The 21,288-nt window shown below is 41.5% G+C and overlaps 1 protein-coding gene across 2 annotated transcripts in view; it reads left to right on the forward strand.

Moving 5' to 3' along the window:
• Positions 1–338: 338 nt before the first annotated feature.
• phactr4a (phosphatase and actin regulator 4a) overlaps positions 339–21,288 on the forward strand; it is an 82,690-nt gene continuing 61,740 nt past the window's right edge. The window contains exons 1-2 of one of the 2 annotated variants that reach the window (XM_073812666.1): positions 345–361; positions 525–650. The gene's annotated coding sequence lies outside the window, so the exon portion shown is untranslated. Of the gene's footprint in view, positions 651–21,288 lie in introns of both variants that reach the window. The other variant, XM_073812665.1, reaches the window with a different exon arrangement.

Below are 21,288 nucleotides of genomic sequence, written 5' to 3' on the forward strand. Positions count from 1 at the left end.
GTCTGTCTGTATCGGTATATACTGTACGTATATATAAGTCTTTTAATTTAAACGTTTAGGGCTCTATTAAAAGTATGTAAAGCAGGAAAAACAAACAATATGCATTAAAAAGAAAGGGTAAAATGATTACAATATTAACGCAGAATAGATGTATTATACAACATCAATATCCAACGTTCAAATTAACAAACGTACTATAAGAATGGATTTGGGCAAAACACCTGCCAATTCCATAACCTCGCAGACCTTACAGTATTTTCTGGTCACATGACATTCCAGTCAATCCAGCGAGCTCTCGTACGTTTGAGGAATTTCAGGTGAGACACTTGGCAACCCGCGAGCTCTTGCTTAAACAGTAAAGGTAAAAACATGACAGGGAACTGCTACGGTCGATAAACAGTCGGTCAGAGTTGATACCCAGTTTACCGAACTAATTTATCCAAAATCAGTGACATGAGAGCTTTCTGGATTACTGCATATTAATCTTAGATCTGGGATTTTTGTTTTGTTTCAACTTGTTTCAGTTTGAGAGTCTGGATCTAACAAGACTTTGACAGAACAGTCGCGAGGTTAACCGGAGGATTCAGCGTTTAAAACTCTTCATAGCGTCACAAAAGTTTTATGGAGGGATATTACTAATAAATTAACAGGTAAGATGTGATATTAACATACAAATGTTTAGGAATAATGCAATGTTTCAGCTGTTTAAGGTATTGTTAATGATTAGCGGCTAAATGCTAACAGTGCCACAACCTGTTGCTTTTTTGAACATATCAGCAAACCAGGAAATCACTGCCTTAATCACAAATAAATACGTCTAAAAACGACATAAACACGGGTTCGTATAGAATCATGAATAGAAATGTTTTTAAACATAAATTACTTCGGGAAATCGTGTATGTAAAAAGTCGGGTGAGTTTAACCGGAGATAAAGTGTTGTTGATGTTTTGTATCAGGTGAATCAGTATTTCAGTGATTCACTTCGCTAGCACAATAGCAAGCAACTGTCTTCAATTTATCTGGACATAGGAACGTGCCTATATAGGCTCCCATATATATTATCTAGTAAATGAGCTTTTAAAGATATTAAGTCCATAATTTAACATATTGTGCCTTTTAAGAATAATTTGTCCACCAAGTTGCACTCTTTAAAGATACATTTAATTTTTCGTTTCTAAAATTGGCTTCTTTTTACTGTCATTGTCTATTTTCTATATTAAAGTTTACTTGTAGTTCCACCTCCTTTTTTATTACAATACTTAACGTTTTAAGCAGATTTACAGAAATTTCTACATTGCAATATTAGTAATCTGTTATCAAAGGTGATTATGTGATTATGATACTGTCAAATTAAATTTTAGTTATACTGCCTTCATCATTCTGAATTTAAGACAATATTGTGCTTTGGCGGTAAGGTTAATGAGCTCATGCATTTCCCAAATGCTTTCTGTTATCATTTGCAAGTTTCAGCAAGCTCAGTGGTTTTCAAATAGACATCTAGGAAATGTTACCTTAGGGTCTGGTTTCTTCCAGGTGCACACTGAGGCTGCTTTAAAGTATAGGTTTAGAAAATATAAGATGTTTTATTTGTCCATTATAGACTGTAGATTTAGTGTTATACTGTAGGGCAGAATTGATGTTAAATGTCGATTTTGTTTGTTGACTTGTCTGAACAGGAAGTAACGCATGTCTTTTCATTCCTAGAGGCTTCATTTGATGGCATCCATTTTAATGAGTAGCCAACAATAATTGTTCGTGTTTTTTGTGAAGACAAATGACAAAGACACCTGTTAAGAGTAGTGTTTGAACGATATGTTTTTTTTTTTTTCAAATGGGCGATACTCATATTAAGAATGCTGTGTGGCCGATATAAGGAGGATATAACACAAATGTAATTACAGTAAATAAGAGACAAGCAGAAAATTGGTGAAACTACATAAACATTTGTTATGCATAACATTTATAAATATATCATTTTAAAGTCCTTAAAACATAGTTACACATAATAAGACATCATTAAAGTGGCTCTGACATCTCACAGTACTGTTTGAATAAGTGTGTGAACTAGTGTATGACGCAACATAACGTCATGTTAAAAAGTGAAAAATGATTGGTCGTATTACTGTCTGTCGGACTTTGGCTTTACATTGAGTGACACTGAGTGTATTTTTATTACAAACAAAATTGAAGTAATAGAGAAATTTACTGTCTGAAAGATTTATCGGCTGATGCCAATAGTTTGTTAGTGAATTTATCAATGACTTTCAGATAATGAGGGATTGTTTAGATTAGGTCAGAGCCTTGATACACTGGTTGTGTGTTATATTTGTGATATTAAAGTGTCCTAAAATTTTATTTATAAAGACACATAAAGCAAAGCAACTCAAGGGTTTGTCTTAGGATATGTCTTTAAACTTATTTCAGAATCATTAAACAAGGTGGATAATTAACTTATGTTACACAATTTATTGGTTAGTGAGCTGTGACAACAACACAGTTTTTGCTTAATAATGTAATTAATCAAACCCATGAAGTTTTGTGTATGTAGCTTAGTTAATTTGATTGCAACCACTTACCTTAAAAAACTGAGTTAATTGAATGATTCATTTTTTTTCAGTGTATCTGGAAAATACTTTGAAAAAGAGAGTTGGGCCGACTACCAAAACACATTTGTAGCCAATCAGCAGTAAGGGGTGTGCCTACTAACAGACATTGTTGCCTGGGTTGCGTATGTGTGGGGCGGGTCTATCAACAGAAGGTCCAGATTCTGTTGGGGTAGGGGCGTGTTTGGTTAGGTGATTTTAAATATCAACATTGTTTTCAGAGATCATGGACCCTGCCTTTAAAATGCTGTTATGCTTGGATGATGGAAGCTAAAATGTCAGAGCTCCAAAAAGCGCATGCATCCATTATTAAAGTAATCAAAATGACTAAGGTGGGTTAATAAAAGTCTTTTAAAGCGAAACAATAAGTTTTGGAAAAAAATAATATTTTAAGCGTATGCAGCAAAATTGATCTCAAACAGTCTGAGTGATACTTTAAAATCTGGCGGCACAGTGATAAAGTCAAATTTCTCTGGTTCTTATGCGTGTTTCACAAGAGTGGCACACAAGAATCAGTAAGATTAGACATTATCGATGTGGCTCCATATTTGAACTTACCGTGCTGATCTCTAACTTAAAATATTTTTTTATTTTGTCTATTTTCAGAACTTTAAACTGCTTATATGTAGCACAGCTATGGTAGGCATTTCCAAATGTATAAATACAAATATATATTGTTAAGGACTTTTGTTAGAAATCAAATTCAGAATGATAATCAAAATATAGAGTTTTTACTGTTTTTGGATCAGTGGATGATTAAGTGTTTAAATAAGTTTTGTAAGAGCACCACCTAGTGGATAATAGCGTTTTGAAGTTCAAGGTAACAGCCCAGTCCAACACAGTTAATCTCATCATCATACAGTATAAATAACTTCAAGAACATAAAAAATGCAGTTTTGATGTAAAACAGTACAAAGAGAAAAAGAAAGCCCAATCTATAATCTTTATTTATTCAGTCCACAGAAAGACAAATACTATGCACCCTCTTCCAGCCTACAATTAAATCATTATGTAACATTTGCAACATACATTAATATTTTCTTAGTATTTGTTTTTAAAAATGTGCTGTGCTGCCGCAAGTTGAAGTAAACATGTCGATTAACAGAAAATGAATTATTGGAAGGAGTAAAAGTAGTGCATTAAATGCATCCCTCTAGATCTGCCATCTTATTGGAGTATTCCACTGTATTACAAAGATGGGCTGAATATGATGAAAGTCACATGCGAAGTCTGCCCTTCTGCCGCTTTTATATAAATATTTAAAGGTACTTAAGCAGGCAGCTAACATAGCAAAACTGAAATGGACTAACAACACTTTTTTTTACTTGCCCAGTGGGGCCATGGCTCAAATTGTTACCTGCCATGCCAAAATTGTCATTGACCCCACCAAAAAAATTTTTTTTTTTACTGTTTTTGACCTATGTAACCTTAATAAATAAGGTTATGACACAAAAAAAAAAAACTACTAACCTAACTCATAAATTTCAAATATTGTTAAAGACAAGTAAACAGTCAGTAATCAAATAAGAATTAATAATCAAACAATTATGAGCAATAGCCAAAATAAATACAATAAAACAAACACAAATTAAATTAAAACTGCAAGCAGTGATGGAAGGGCCCTCGCACGCATGTGCACCGCCACTCTATGGCCTTAGTAAAGCAATAAACCAGGGGGATTGAAATTTCCGTGGATAAATATAGGTGGATATTCAAAGGAACTTTGAAGTGCCACTACTCCTTTATGCAGCAGGTGGCGCTATGATTGTAATTGATTGTTGTAACATTGATGTGTTGAGGCCAGGACCCTTGTCAAACGTATGATGTCTGTGACAGGTCGGACATTGCATGTCTGAGTTACAACAGCTTTCTCATCGCGAAAAATCTAACTTTGACAGGCCACAACGGACACGCCCCTTTAACGAAATGTCAAGATCTTACCAATTTATCATTGTGAAGTTCCTAAGTTCAGACTGACCAAATATGATGATGATCTGAATACATTTCAATGAGCCGTAAATCACAGTGTAAAACATGTCATTTCCTGCTTCCAGCAGGTGGCGCTATAACTTTTACTGAATATTGCCATGTTGATGTGTTCAGGACAGGACAATTATCAAACTTGTGAAGCGTGGGTCAGGTTGGACATTTTAAACCTGAGTTAGAACAACTTCCTGTTTCATTGAGAAACACAGAAATTTGGCAAGCCGCCACATACACACCCTCCATTGAAATGTCAAGATCTCCGCAATTTAGCATTGCAAAGCCCTTTAGATGACACTCACCAAATATGATGATTATCTGATTAAATTTATAGGAGGAGTTTGTTAAAATACGAAGGCCAGAAATGGCAAAAGTTGCACTCAAATTACAGAGAAAATTCAAAATGGCTGACTTCCTGTGGGGTTTAGAGCTTTGCTCCAAGAGACTTTTTTGTAGGTCTTGGGGTGATACATGATCCTACTGCATTTCGCATTTGTGCGATTAACGTAGCGGGGGGGGGCTGCTCTATTTAATTTTTGTAGGTGGCGCTATAGAGCCATTTTAACACCCCAAGTTCTGAAGCCTATATCACATGAAAATATTCGCCACTTTTGACACGTGTGGAACGTTTCATGACTTTTTGAGCTCGTTTAGGCTGTCAAAAATGGGATTCATTTAGCGATACTTTGCGAGGCCGCAACGGACACGCCCTTTAATGAAAAGTCAAGGTCGTTGCTATTTATCATCACACAAGGTCTTGAGATTAGACTGATGAAATATGATGTTGATATGGTTAAATCTCTAAGAGCAGTAAGTCACAGCATAAAAGGTGGTATTTCCTGCTTCCTCTAGGTGGCGCTATGACTGATACTGAATTATGCCATGTTGATGTGTTCAGGCCGGGACCCTTATGAAACGTGTGAAGTTGGGGGCAGATCGGAGTATGTATGTCTGAATTACAACAGCTTCCTGTTTCATGGTGAAACATCACACTTTGCAAGGCTGCCACGGACACGCCCTTCAACGAAAAGTCAAGATCTTTGCAATTTATTATCGCAAAGGACTTAAGATCAGTCTGACCAGATATGATGATGATTTGATTAAATCTCTAAGAGCAGTAAATCACAGCGTAAAACATGGCATTTCCTGCTACCTCTAGGTGGCGCTATGACTGAAGCTGTATATTGGCATTGAAATGTGTTCAGGCCAAGACCCTTATCAAACGTATGAAGCGTGGGGCAGATTGGACATTGTATGCCTGAGTTAGAGCCACTTCCTGTTTCATGGCGAAAATGCAGAAATTTGTCAGGCCGCCACGGACACACCCTCCAACGAAAAGTCAAGATCTCCGCAATTTAACATCGCAAAGGACTTTAGATAAGATTGTCCAAATATGACGATGATCGGATTAAATCTGTAGGAGGAGTTTGTTAAAGTATGAAGCCTGGAAATGACCAAATTTGCACAAAAATCAAGGCAAAAATTCAAAATGGCCGACTTCCTGTTGGGTTTAGAGCTTCGCTCCAAGAGACTTTTTTGTAGGTCTTGGGGTGATAGATGATCCTACCAAATTTCGTATCTGTACGTTTTTCGTAGTGGGGGGGCTCTTCTCATGAAATTTTGCAGGTGGCGCTATCGAGCCATTTCTACACGCCCACTTCTGGCGCCTATGCCACATGTAAATTTTCGCCACTCCTGACATGTGTGCAAAATTTCATGAGTTTTCGAGCATGTTTCGCCCCTCAAAAATGCGATTCACTTTGGAGAAGAAGAAGAATAAATAATAATTAAAACTGCAAGCAGTGATGGAAGGGCCCTCGCACGCATGTGCACCGCCACTCTATGGCCTTAGTAAAGCAATGAACCAGGGGGATTGAAATTTCAGTGGGTAAATATAGGCGGATATTCAAAGGAACTTTGAAGTGCCACACCTCCTTTGTGCAGCAGGTGGCGCTATGATTGTATTTGATTGTTGTAACATTGATGTGTTGAGGCCAGGACCGTTGTCAAACGTATGATGTCTGTGACAGGTCGGACATTGCATGCCTGAGTTACAACAGCTTTCTCATGGCGAAACATCACTCTTTGCGAGGCCGCCATGGACACGCCCTTCAACGAAAAGTCAAGATCTTCGCAATTTATCATCTCAAAGGGCTTAAGATCAGTCTCACCTGATATGATAATGATTTGATTAAATCTCTGAGAACAGTGAATCACAGCGTAAAACAATGCATTTCCTGCTACCTCTAGGTGGCGCTAGGACTGAAGCTGAATATTGGCATTGAAATGTGTTCAGGCCAAGACTCTTATCAAACATGTGAAGTGTGGGGCAGATTGGACATTGTATGCCTTAGTTATAACAACTTCCTGTTTCATGGCGAAAACGCTGAAATTTGTCAGGCCGCCACGGACACACCTTCCAACGAAAAGTCAAAAGCTCCGCAATTTAACATCGCAAAGGCCTTTAGATGAGATTGATTAAATATGATGACGATCTGACAAAATCTCTAGGAGGAGTTCGTTAAAGTACGAAGCCTGGAAATGACAAAATTTGCACAGAAATCACAGCAAAAATTCAAAATGGCTGACTTCCTGTGAGGTTTAGAGCTTTGCTCCAAGAGACTTTTTTGTAGGTCTTGGGGTGATATATGACCCTACCAAATTTCGTTTCTGTAGGATTTTCGTAGCGGCGGGGCTGTTCTCTTGAAATTTTGCAGGTGGCGCTATCGAGCCATTTCTGCACGCCCACTTCTGGCGCCTATGCCACATGTAAACTTTGCCACTTCTGACGTGTGTGCAACGTTTTATGACTTTTTGAGGTTGTTTAGCCTGTCAAAATGCGATTCAATTAGCGATACTTTGCCAGGCCGCCACGGACACGCCCTTTAATGAAAAGTCAAGGTCGTTGCTTTTTATCATCACACAAGGTCTTGAGATTACACTGGTGAAATATGATGTTGATATGGTTAAATACCTAGGAGCAGTAAGTCACAGCGTCAAACATGGTATTTCCTGCTGCCTCTAGGTGGCGCTATGACTGTTACTGAATTATGCCATGTTGATGTGTTCAGGCCTGGACCCTTATCAAACGTGTGAAGTCAGGGGCAGATTGGACAATGTATGCCTGAATTACATCAGCTTCCTGTTTCATGGCGAAACATTACACTTTGCCAGGCCGCCACGGACACGCCCTCCAATGAAAAGTCAAAAGCTCCGCAATTTAGCATCGCAAAGGCCTTTAGATGATACTGACCAAATATGATGATGATCGGATTAAATCTCTAGGAGGAGTTCGTTAAAGTACGACGCTTGGAAATGTCAAAAAATGACAGAGAAAATTCAAAATGGCTGACTTCCTGTGGGGTTTAGAGCTTCGCTCCAAGAGACTTTTTTGTAGGTCTTGGAGTAATAGATGATCCTACCAAATTTCGTATCTGTAAGTTTTTCGTAGTGGGGGGGCTGTTCTCTTGAAATTTTGCAGGTGGCGCTATCGAGCCATTTTTACACGCCCACTTCTGACGCCTATACTACATGTAAATTTTCGCCACTTCTGACGCGTGTGCAAATTTTCATGAGTTTTCGGGTATGTTTAGGCCCTCAAAAATGCGATCCATTTCGGAGAAGAAGAAGAAGAATAATAATAATAAACGGAGCAAAAACAATAGGGTCCTCACACACTGGTGTGCTCGGGCCCTAATTAAAACTGCAAGCAGTGATGGAAGGGCCCTCGCACGCATGTGCACCGCCACTCTATGGCCTTAGTAAAGCAATGAACCAGGGGGATTGAAATTTCAGTGGGTAAATATAGGCGGATATTCAAAGGAACTTTGAAGTGCCACACCTCCTTTGTGCAGCAGGTGGCGCTATGATTGTATTTGATTGTTGTAACATTGATGTGTTGAGGCCAGGACCCTTGTCAAACGTATGATGTCTGTGACAGGTCGGACATTGCATGCCTGAGTTACAACAGCTTTCTCATGGCGAAACATCACTCTTTGCGAGGCCGCCACGGACACGCCCTTCAACGAAAAGTCAAGATCTTCGCAATTTATCATCGCAAAGGGCTTAAGATCAGTCTCACCTGATATGATAATGATTTGATTAAATCTCTGAGAACAGTGAATCACAGCGTAAAACAAGGCATTTCCTGCTACCTCTAGGTGGCGCTAGGACTGAAGCTGAATATTGGCATTGAAATGTGTTCAGTCCAAGACTCTTATCAAACATGTGAAGTGTGGGGCAGATTGGACATTGTATGCCTTAGTTATAACAACTTCCTGTTTCATGGCAAAAACGCTGAAATTTGTCAGGCCGCCACGGACACACCTTCCAACGAAAAGTCAAAAGCTCCGCAATTTAACATCGCAAAGGCCTTTAGATGAGATTGACCAAATATGATGACGATCTGACAAAATCTCTAGGAGGAGTTCGTTAAAGTACGAAGCCTGGAAATGACAAAATTTGCACAGAAATCACAGCAAAAATTCAAAATGGCTGACTTCCTGTGAGGTTTAGAGCTTCGCTCCAAGAGACTTTTTTGTAGGTCTTGGGGTGATAAATGACCCTACCAAATTTCGTTTCTGTAGGATTTTCGTAGCGGCGGGGCTGTTCTCTTGAAAATTTGCAGGTGGCGCTATCGAGCCATTTCTGCACGCCCACTTCTGGCGCCTATGCCACATGTAAATTTTTGCCACTTCTGACGTGTGTGCAACGTTTTATGACTTTTTGAGCTTGTTTAGCCTGTCAAAATGCGATTCATTTAGCGATACTTTGCCAGGCCGCCACGGACACGCCCTTTAATGAAAAGTCAAGGTCGTTGCTTTTTATCATCACACAAGGTCTTGAGATTACACTGGTGAAATATGATGTTGATATGGTTAAATACCTAAGAGCAGTAAGTCACAGCTTCAAACATGGTATTTCCTGCTGCCTCTAGGTGGCGCTATGTTTGTTACTGAATTATGCCATGTTGATGTGTTCAGGCCTGGACCCTTATCAAACGTGTGAAGTCAGGGGCAGATCGGACAATGTATGCCTGAATTACATCAGCTTCCTGTTTCATGGCGAAACATTACACTTTGCCAGGCCGCCACGGACACGCCCTCCAATGAAAAGTCAAAAGCTCCGCAATTTAGCATCGCAAAGGCCTTTAGATGATACTGACCAAATATGATGATGATCGGATTAAATCTCTAGGAGGAGTTCGTTAAAGTACGACGCTTGGAAATGTCAAAAAATGACAGAGAAAATTCAAAATGGCTGACTTCCTGTGGGGTTTAGAGCTTAGCTCCAAGAGACTTTTTTGTAGGTCTTGGAGAAATAGATGATCCTACCAAATTTCGTATCTGTAAGTTTTTCGTAGTGGGGGGGCTGTTCTCTTGAAATTTTGCAGGTGGCGCTATCGAGCCATTTTTACACGCCCACTTCTGACGCCTATACTACATGTAAATTTTCGCCACTTCTGACGCGTGTGCAAATTTTCATGAGTTTTCGGGTATGTTTAGGCCCTCAAAAATGCGATCCATTTCGGAGAAGAAGAAGAAGAATAATAATTAAAACTGCAAGCAGTGATGGAAGGGCCCTCGCACGCATGTGCACCGCCACTCTATGGCCTTAGTAAAGCAATGAACCAGGGGGATTGAAATTTCAGTGGGTAAATATAGGCGGATATTCAAAGGAACTTTGAAGTGCCACACCTCCTTTGTGCAGCAGGTGGCGCTATGATTGTATTTGATTGTTGTAACATTGATGTGTTGAGGCCAGGACCCTTGTCAAATGTATGATGTCTGTGACAGGTCGGACATTGCATGCCTGAGTTACAACAGCTTTCTCATGGAGAAACATCACTCTTTGCGAGGCCGCCACGGACACGCCCTTCAACGAAAAGTCAAGATCTTCGCAATTTATCATCGCAAAGGGCTTAAGATCAGTCTCACCTGATATGATAATGATTTGATTAAATCTCTGAGAACAGTGAATCACAGCGTAAAACAAGGCATTTCCTGCTACCTCTAGGTGGCGCTAGGACTGAAGCTGAATATTGGCATTGAAATGTGTTCAGGCCAAGACTCTTATCAAACATGTGAAGTGTGGGGCAGATTGGACATTGTATGCCTTAGTTATAACAACTTCCTGTTTCATGGCGAAAACGCTGAAATTTGTCAGGCCGCCACGGACACACCTTCCAACGAAAAGTCAAAAGCTCCGCAATTTAACATCGCAAAGGCCTTTAGATGAGATTGACCAAATATGATGACGATCTGACAAAATCTCTAGGAGGAGTTCGTTAAAGTACGAAGCCTGGAAATGACAAAATTTGCACAGAAATCACAGCAAAAATTAAAAATGGCTGACTTCCTGTGAGGTTTAGAGCTTCACTCCAAGAGACTTTTTTGTAGGTCTTGGGGTGATATATGACCCTACCAAATTTCGTTTCTGTAGGATTTTCGTAGCGGCGGGGCTGTTCTCTTGAAATTTTGCAGGTGGCGCTATCGAGCCATTTCTGCATGCCCACTTCTGGCGCCTATGCCACATGTAAACTTTGCCACTTCTGACGTGTGTGCAACGTTTTATGACTTTTTGAGGTTGTTTAGCCTGTCAAAATGCGATTGAATTAGCGATACTTTGCCAGGCCGCCACGGACACGCCCTTAAATGAAAAGTCAAGGTCGTTGCTTTTTATCATCACACAAGGTCTTGAGATTACACTGGTGAAATATGATGTTGATATGGTTAAATACCTAGGAGCAGTAAGTCACAGCATCAAACATGGTATTTCCTGCTGCCTCTAGGTGGCGCTATGAGTGTTACTGAATTATGCCATGTTGATGTGTTCAGGCCTGGACCCTTATCAAACGTGTGAAGTCAGGGGCAGATCGGACAATGTATGCCTGAATTACATCAGCTTCCTGTTTCATGGCGAAACATTACACTTTGCCAGGCCGCCACGGACACGCCCTCCAATGAAAAGTCAAAAGCTCCGCAATTTAGCATCGCAAAGGCCTTTAGATGATACTGACCAAATATGATGATGATCGGATTAAATCTCTAGGAGGAGTTCGTTAAAGTACGACGCTTGGAAATGTCAAAAAATGACAGAGAAAATTCAAAATGGCTGACTTCCTGTGGGGTTTAGAGCTTAGCTCCAAGAGACTTTTTTGTAGGTCTTGGAGTAATAGATGATCCTACCAAATTTCGTATCTGTAAGTTTTTCGTAGTGGGGGGGCTGTTCTCTTGAAATTTTGCAGGTGGCGCTATCGAGCCATTTTTACACGCCCACTTCTGACGCCTATACTACATGTAAATTTTCGCCACTTCTGACGCGTGTGCAAATTTTCATGAGTTTTCGGGTATGTTTAGGCCCTCAAAAATGCGATCCATTTCGGAGAAGAAGAAGAAGAATAATAATAATTAAAACTGCAAGCAGTGATGGAAGGGCCCTCGCACGCATGTGCACCACCACTCTATGGCCTTAGTAAAGCAATGAACCAGGGGGATTGAAATTTCAGTGGGTAAATATAGGCGGATATTCAAAGGAACTTTGAAGTGCCACACCTCCTTTGTGCAGCAGGTGGCGCTATGATTGTATTTGATTGTTGTAACATTGATGTGTTGAGGCCAGGACCCTTGTCAAACGTATGATGTCTGTGACAGGTCGGACATTGCATGCCTGAGTTACAACAGCTTTCTCATGGAGAAACATCACTCTTTGCGAGGCCGCCACGGACACGCCCTTCAACGAAAAGTCAAGATCTTCGCAATTTATCATCGCAAAGGGCTTAAGATCAGTCTCACCTGATATGATAATGATTTGATTAAATCTCTGAGAACAGTGAATCACAGCGTAAAACAAGGCATTTACTGCTACCTCTAGGTGGCGCTAAGACTGAAGCTGAATATTGGTATTGAAATGTGTTCAGACCAAGACTCTTATCAAACATGTGAAGTGTGGGGTAGATTGGACATTGTATGCCTTAGTTATAACAACTTCCGGTTTCATGGCGAAAACGCTGAACTTTGTCAGGCCGCCACGGACACACCTTCCAACGAAAAGTCAAAAGCTCCGCAATTTAACATCGCAAAGGCCTTTAGATGAGATTGACCAAATATGATGATGATCTGACAAAATCTCTAGGAGGAGTTCGTTAAAGTACGAAGCCTGGAAATGACAAAATTTGCACAGAAATCACAGCAAAAATTAAAAATGGCTGACTTCCTGTGAGGTTTAGAGCTTCGCTCCAAGAGACTTTTTTGTAGGTCTTGGGGTGATATATGACCCTACCAAATTTCGTTTCTGTAGGATTTTCGTAGCGGCGGGGCTGTTCTCTTGAAATTTTGCAGGTGGCGCTATCGAGCCATTTCTGCACGCCCACTTCTGGCGCCTATGCCACATGTAAATTTTTGCCACTTCTGACGTGTGTGCAACGTTTTATGACTTTTTGAGCTTGTTTAGCCTGTCAAAATGCGATTCAATTAGCGATACTTTGCCAGGCCGCCACGGACACGCCCTTTAATGAAAAGTCAAGGTCGTTGCTTTTTATCATCACACAAGGTCTTGAGATTACACTGGTGAAATATGATGTTGATATGGTTAAATACCTAAGAGCAGTAAGTCACAGCGTCAAACATGGTATTTCCTGCTGCCTCTAGGTGGCGCTATGATTGTTACTGAATTATGCCATGTTGATGTGTTCAGGCCTGGACCCTTATCAAACGTGTGAAGTCAGGGGCAGATCGGACAATGTATGCCTGAATTACATCAGCTTCCTGTTTCATGGCGAAACATTACACTTTGCCAGGCCGCCACGGACACACCCTCCATTGAAAAGTCAAAAGCTCCGCAATTTAGCATCGCAAAGGCCTTTAGATGATACTGACCAAATATGATGATGATCGGATTAAATCTCTAGGAGGAGTTCGTTAAAGTACGACGCTTGGAAATGTCAAAAAATGACAGAGAAAATTCAAAATGGCTGACTTCCTGTGGGGTTTAGAGCTTAGCTCCGAGAGACTTTTTTGTAGGTCTTGGAGTAATAGATGATCCTACCAAATTTCGTATCTGTAAGTTTTTCGTAGTGGGGGGGCTGTTCTCTTGAAATTTTGCAGGTGGCGCTATCGAGCCATTTTTACACGCCCACTTCTGACGCCTATACTACATGTAAATTTTCGCCACTTCTGACGCGTGTGCAAATTTTCATGAGTTTTCGGGTATGTTTAGGCCCTCAAAAATGCGATCCATTTCGGAGAAGAAGAAGAAGAAGAAGAAGAAGAAGAAGAAGAATAATAATTAAAACTGCAAGCAGTGATGGAAGGGCCCTCGCACGCATGTGCACCGCCACTCTATGGCCTTAGTAAAGCAATGAACCAGGGGGATTGAAATTTCAGTGGGTAAATATAGGCGGATATTCAAAGGAACTTTGAAGTGCCACACCTCCTTTGTGCAGCAGGTGGCGCTATGATTGTATTTGATTGTTGTAACATTGATTTGTTGAGGCCAGGACCCTTGTCAAACGTATGATGTCTGTGACAGGTCGGACAATGCATGCCTGAGTTACAACAGCTTTCTCATGGAGAAACATCACTCTTTGCGAGGCCGCCACGGACACACCCTTCAACGAAAAGTCAAGATCTTCGCAATTTATCATCGCAAAGGGCTTAAGATCAGTCTCACCTGATATGATAATGATTTGATTAAATCTCTGAGAACAGTGAATCACAGCGTAAAACAAGGCATTTACTGCTACCTCTAGGTGGCGCTAGGACTGAAGCTGAATATTGGCATTGAAATGTGTTCAGGCCAAGACTCTTATCAAACATGTGAAGTGTGGGGTAGATTGGACATTGTATGCCTTAGTTATAACAACTTCCGGTTTCATGGCGAAAACGCTGAACTTTGTCAGGCCGCCACGGACACACCTTCCAACGAAAAGTCAAAAGCTCCGCAATTTAACATCGCAAAGGCCTTTAGATGAGATTGACCAAATATGATGACGATCTGACAAAATCTCTAGGAGGAGTTCGTTAAAGTACGAAGCCTGGAAATGACAAAATTTGCACAGAAATCACAGCAAAAATTAAAAATGGCTGACTTCCTGTGAGGTTTAGAGCTTCGCTCCAAGAGACTTTTTTGTAGGTCTTGGGGTGATATATGACCCTACCAAATTTCGTTTCTGTAGGATTTTCGTAGCGGCGGGGCTGTTCTCTTGAAATTTTGCAGGTGGCGCTATCGAGCCATTTCTGCACGCCCACTTCTGGCGCCTATGCCACATGTAAATTTTTGCCACTTCTGACGTGTGTGCAACGTTTTATGACTTTTTGAGCTTGTTTAGCCTGTCAAAATGCGATTCATTTAGCGATACTTTGCCAGGCCGCCACGGACACGCCCTTTAATGAAAAGTCAAGGTCGTTGCTTTTTATCATCACACAAGGTCTTGAGATTACACTGGTGAAATATGATGTTGATATGGTTAAATACCTAAGAGCAGTAAGTCACAGCGTCAAACATGGTATTTCCTGCTGCCTCTAGGTGGCGCTATGAGTGTTACTGAATTATGCCATGTTGATGTGTTCAGGCCTGGACCCTTATCAAACGTGTGAAGTCAGGGGCGGATCGGACAATGTATGCCTGAATTGCATCAGCTTCCTGTTTCATGGCGAAACATTACACTTTGCCAGGCCGCCACGGACACGCCCTCCAATGAAAAGTCAAAAGCTCCGCAATTTAGCATCGCAAAGGCCTTTAGATGATACTGACCAAATATGATGATGATCGGATTAAATCTCTAGGAGGAGTTCGTTAAAGTACGACGCTTGGAAATGTCAAAAAATGACAGAGAAAATTCAAAATGGCTGACTTCCTGTGGGGTTTAGAGCTTAGCTCCGAGATACTTTTTTGTAGGTCTTGGAGTAATAGATGACCCTACCAAATTTCGTGTCTGTACGTTTTTCGTAGTGGGGGGGCTGTTCTCTTGAAATTTTGCAGGTGGCGCTATCGAGCCATTTTTACACGCCCACTTCTGACGCCTATACTACATGTAAATTTTCGCCACTTCTGACGCGTGTGCAAATTTTCATGAGTTTTCGGGTATGTTTAGGCCCTCAAAAATGTGATCCATTTCGGAGAAGAAGAAGAAGAAGAATAATAATAATAATAAACGGAGCAAAAACAATAGGGTCCTCACACCCTGGTGTGCTCGGGCCCTAATAAACGGAGCAAAAACAATAGGGTCCTCACACCCTGGTGTGCTCGGGCCCTAATTAAAACTGCAAGCAGTGATGGAAGGGCCCTCGCACGCATGTGCACCGCCACTCTATGGCCTTAGTAAAGCAATGAACCAGGGGGATTGAAATTTCAGTGGGTAAATATAGGCGGATATTCAAAGGAACTTTGAAGTGCCACACCTCCTTTGTGCAGCAGGTGGCGCTATGATTGTATTTGATTGTTGTAACATTGATGTGTTGAGGCCAGGACCCTTGTCAAACGTATGATGTCTGTGACAGGTCGGACATTGCATGCCTGAGTTACAACAGCTTTCTCATGGAGAAACATCACTCTTTGCGAGGCCGCCACGGACACGCCCTTCAACGAAAAGTCAAGATCTTCGCAATTTATCATCGCAAAGGGCTTAAGATCAGTCTCACCTGATATGATAATGATTTGATTAAATCTCTGAAAACAGTGAATCACAGCGTAAAACAAGGCATTTCCTGCTACCTCTAGGTGGCGCTAGGACTGAAGCTGAATATTGGCATTGAAATGTGTTCAAGCCAAGACTCTTATCAAACATGTGAAGTGTGGGGCAGATTGGACATTGTATGCCTTAGTTATAACATCTTCCTGTTTCATGGCGAAAACGCTGAAATTTCTCAGGCCACCACGGACACACCTTCCAACGAAAAGTCAAAAGCTCCGCAATTTAACATCGCAAAGGCCTTTAGATGAGATTGACCAAATATGAAGACGATCTGACAAAATCTCTATGAGGAGTTCGTTAAAGTACGAAGCCTGGAAATGACAAAATTTGCACAGAAATCACAGCAAAAATTCAAAATGGCTGACTTCCTGTGAGGTTTAGAGCTTCACTCCAAGAGACTTTTTTGTAGGTCTTGGGGTGATATATGACCCTACCAAATTTCGTTTCTGTAGGATTTTCGTAGCGGCGGGGCTGTTCTCTTGAAATTTTGCAGGTGGCGCTATCGAGCCATTTCTGCACGCCCACTTCTGGCGCCTATGCCACATGTAAACTTTGCCACTTCTGACGTGTGTGCAACGTTTTATGACTTTTTGAGGTTGTTTAGCCTGTCAAAATGTGATTCAATTAGCAATACTTTGCCAGGCCGCCACGGACACGCCCTTTAATGAAAAGTCAAGGTCGTTGCTTTTTATCATCACACAAGGTCTTGAGATTACACTGGTGAAATATGATGTTGATATGGTTAAATACCTAGGAGCAGTAAGTCACAGCGTCAAACATGGTATTTCCTGCTGCCTCTAGGTGGCGCTATGAGTGTTACTGAATTATGCCATGTTGATGTGTTCAGGCCTGGACCCTTATCAAACGTGTGAAGTCAGGGGCAGATCGGACAATGTATGCCTGAATTACATCAACTTCCTGTTTCATGGCGAAACATTACACTTTGCCAGGCCGCCACGGACACGCCCTTCAATGAAAAGTCAAAAGCTCCGCAATTTAGCATCGCAAAGGCCTTTAGATGATATTGACCAAATATGATGATGTTCGGATTAAATCTCTAGGAGGAGTTCGTTAAAGTACGACGCTTGGAAATGTCAAAAAATGACAGAGAAAATTCAAAATGGCTGACTTCCTGTGGGGTTTAGAGCTTAGCTCCAAGAGACTTTTTTGTAGGTCTTGGAGTAATAGATGATCCTACCAAATTTCGTATCTGTAAGTTTTTCGTAGTGGGGGGGCTGTTCTATTGAAATTTTGCAGGTGGCGCTATCGAGCCATTTTTACACGCCCACTTCTGACGCCTATACTACATGTAAATTTTCGCCACTTCTGACGCGTGTGCAAATTTTCATGAGTTTTCGGGTATGTTTAGGCCCTCAAAAATGCGATCCATTTCGGAGAAGAAGAAGAAGAATAATAATAATAAACGGAGCAAAAACAATAGGGTCCTCACACCCTGGTGTGCTCGGGCCCTAATTAAAACTGCAAGCAGTGATGGAAGGGCCCTCGCACGCATGTGCACCGCCACTCTATGGCCTTAGTAAAGCAATGAACCAGGGGGATTGAAATTTCAGTGGGTAAATATAGGCGGATATTCAAAGGAACTTTGAAGTGCCACACCTCCTTTTTGCAGCAGGTGGCGCTATGATTGTAATTGATTGTTGTAACATTGATGTGTTGAGGCCAGGACCCTTGTCAAACGTATGATGTCTGTGACCGATCGGACATTGCATGCCTGAGTTACAACAGCTTTCTCATGGCGAAACATCACGCTTTGCGAGGTCGCCACGGACACGCCCTTCAACGAAAAGTCAAGATCTTCGCAATATATCATCGCAAAGGGCTTAAGATCAGTCTCACCTGATATGATAATGATTTGATTAAATCTCTGAGAACAGTGAATCACAGCGTAAAACAAGGCATTTCCTGCTACCTCTAGGTGGCGCTAGGACTGAAGCTGAATATTGGCATTGAAATGTGTTCAGGCCAAGACTCTTATCAAACGTGTGAAGTGTGGGCTAGATTGGACATTGTATGCCTTAGTTATAACAACTTCCGGTTTCATGGCGAAAACGCTGAACTTTGTCAGGCCGCCACGGACACACCTTCCAACAAAAAGTCAAAAGCTCCGCAATTTAACATCGCAAAGGCCTTTAGATGAGATTGACCAAATATGATGACGATCTAACAAAATCTCTAGGAGGAGTTCGTTAAAGTACGAAGCCTGGAAATGACAAAATTTGCACAGAAATCACAGCAAAAATTCAAAATGGCTGACTTCCTGTGAGGTTTAGAGCTTCGCTCCAAGAGACTTTTTTGTAGGTCTTGGGGTGACATATGACACTACCAAATTTCGTATCTGTAGGATTTTTGTAGCGGCGGGGCTGTTCTCTTGAAATTTTGCAGGTGGCGCTATCGAGCCATTTCTGCACGCCCACTTCTGGCGCCTATGCCACATGTAAATTTTTGCCACTTCTGACGTGTGTGCAACGTTTTATGACTTTTTGAGCTTGTTTAGGCTGTCAAAAATGGGATTCATTTAGCGATATTTTGCGAGGCCGCGACGGACACGCCCTTTAATGAAAAGTCAAGGTCGTTGCTATTTATCATCACACAAGGTCTTGAGATTAGACTGATGAAATATGATGTTGATATGGTTAAATCTCTAAGAGCAGTAAGTCACAGCATAAAAGGTGGTATTTCCTGCTGCCTCTAGGTGGCGCTATGACTGATACTGAATTATGCCATGTTGATGTGTTCAGGCCGGGACCCTTATGAAACGTGTGAAGTTGGGGGCAGATCGGACTATGTATGTCTGAATTACAACAGCTTCCTGTTTCATGGTGAAACATCACACTTTGCCAGGCCGCCACGGACACGCCCTTCAACAAAAAGTCAAGATCTTCGCAATTTATCATCGCAAAGGGCTTAACATCAGTCAGACCGAATATGATGATGATTTGATTAAATCTCTAAGAGCAGTAAATCACAGCGTAAAACATGGTATTTCCTCCTACCTCTAGGTGGCGCTATGAGTGCAGTTGAATATTGGCATTGAAATGTGTTCAGGCCAAGACTCTTATCAAACATGTGAAGCGTGGGGCAGATTGGACATTGTATGCCTGAGTTAGAGCCACTTCCTGTTTCATGGCGAAAATGCAGAAATTTGTCAGGCCGCCACGGACACGCCCTCCAATGAAAAGTCAAAAGCTCCGCAATTTAGCATCGCAAAGGCCTTTAGATGATATTGACCAAATATGATGATGATCGGATTAAATCTCTAGGAGGAGTTCGTTAAAGTACGACGCTTGGAAATGTCAAAAAATGACAGAGAAAATTCAAAATGGCTGACTTCCTGTGGGGTTTAGAGCTTAGCTCCAAGAGACTTTTTTGTAGGTCTTGGAGTAATAGATGATCCTACCAAATTTCGTATCTGTAAGTTTTTCGTAGTGGGGGGGCTGTTCTATTGAAATTTTGCAGGTGGCGCTATCGAGCCATTTTTACACGCCCACTTCTGACGCCTATACTACATGTAAATTTTCGCCACTTCTGACGCGTGTGCAAATTTTCATGAGTTTTCGGGTATGTTTAGGCCCTCAAAAATGCGATCCATTTCGGAGAAGAAGAAGAAGAAGAAGAAGAAGAAGAATAATAATAATAAACGGAGCAAAAACAATAGGGTCCTCACACCCTGGTGTGCTCGGGCCCTAATAAACGGAGCAAAAACAATAGGGTCCTCACACCCTGGTGTGCTCGGGCCCTAATTAAAACTGCAAGCAGTGATGGAAGGGCCCTCGCACGCATGTGCACCGCCACTCTATGGCCTTAGTAAAGCAATGAACCAGGAGGATTGAAATTTCAGTGGGTAAATATAGGCGGGTATTCAAAGGAACTTTGATGTGCCACACCTCCTTTGTGCAGCAGGTGGCGCTATATTGTAATTGATTGTTGTAACATTGATGTGTTGAGGCCAGGACCCTTGTCAAACATATGATGTCTGTGACAGGTCGGACATTGCATGCCTGAGTTACAACAGCTTTCTCATGGCGAAACATCACTCTTTGCGAGGCCGCCACGGACACGCCCTTCAACGAAAAGTCAAGATCTTCGCAATTTATCATCGCAAAGGGCTTAAGATCAGTCTCACTTGATATGATAATGATTTGATTAAATCTCTGAGAACAGTGAATCACAACGTAAAACAAGGCATTTCCTGCTACCTCTAGGTGGCGCTAGGACTGAAGCTGAATATTGGCATTGAAATGTGTTTAGGCCAAGACCCTTATCAAACATGTGAAGTGTGGGGCAGATTGGACATTGTATGCCTTAGTTATAACAACTTCCTGTTTCATGGCGAAAACGCTGAACTTTGTCAGGCCGCCACGGACACACCTTCCAACGAAAAGTCAAAAGCTCCGCAATTTAACATCGCAAAGGCCTTTAGATGAGATTGACCAAATATGATGACGATCTGACAAAATCTCTAGGAGGAGTTCGTTAAAGTACGAAGCCTGGAAATGACAAAATTTGCACAGAAATCACAGCAAAAATTCAAAATGGCTGACTTCCTGTGAGGTTTAGAGCTTCACTCCAATAGACTTTTTTGTAGGTCTTGGGGTGACATATGACCCTACCAAATTTCGTTTCTGTAGGATTTTCGTAGCGGCGGGGCTGTTCTCTTGAAATTTTGCAGGTGGCGCTATCGAGCCATTTCTGCACGCCCTCTTCTGGCGCCTATGCCACATGTACATTTTTGCCACTTCTGACGTGTGTGCAACGTTTTATGACTTTTTGAGCTTGTTTAGCCTGTCAAAATGCGATTCATTTAGCGATACTTTGCCAGGCCGCCACGGACACACCCTTTAATGAAAAGTCAAGGTCGTTGCTTTTTATCATCACACAAGGTCTTGAGATTACACTGGTGAAATATGATGTTGATATGGTTAAATACCTAAGAGCAGTAAGTCACAGCATCAAACATGGTATTTCCTGCTGCCTCTAGGTGGCGCTATG

This window comes from Paramisgurnus dabryanus, chromosome 19, assembly GCF_030506205.2.
Source record: "Paramisgurnus dabryanus chromosome 19, PD_genome_1.1, whole genome shotgun sequence".
Taxonomy (NCBI): Eukaryota; Metazoa; Chordata; class Actinopteri; order Cypriniformes; family Cobitidae; genus Paramisgurnus; species Paramisgurnus dabryanus.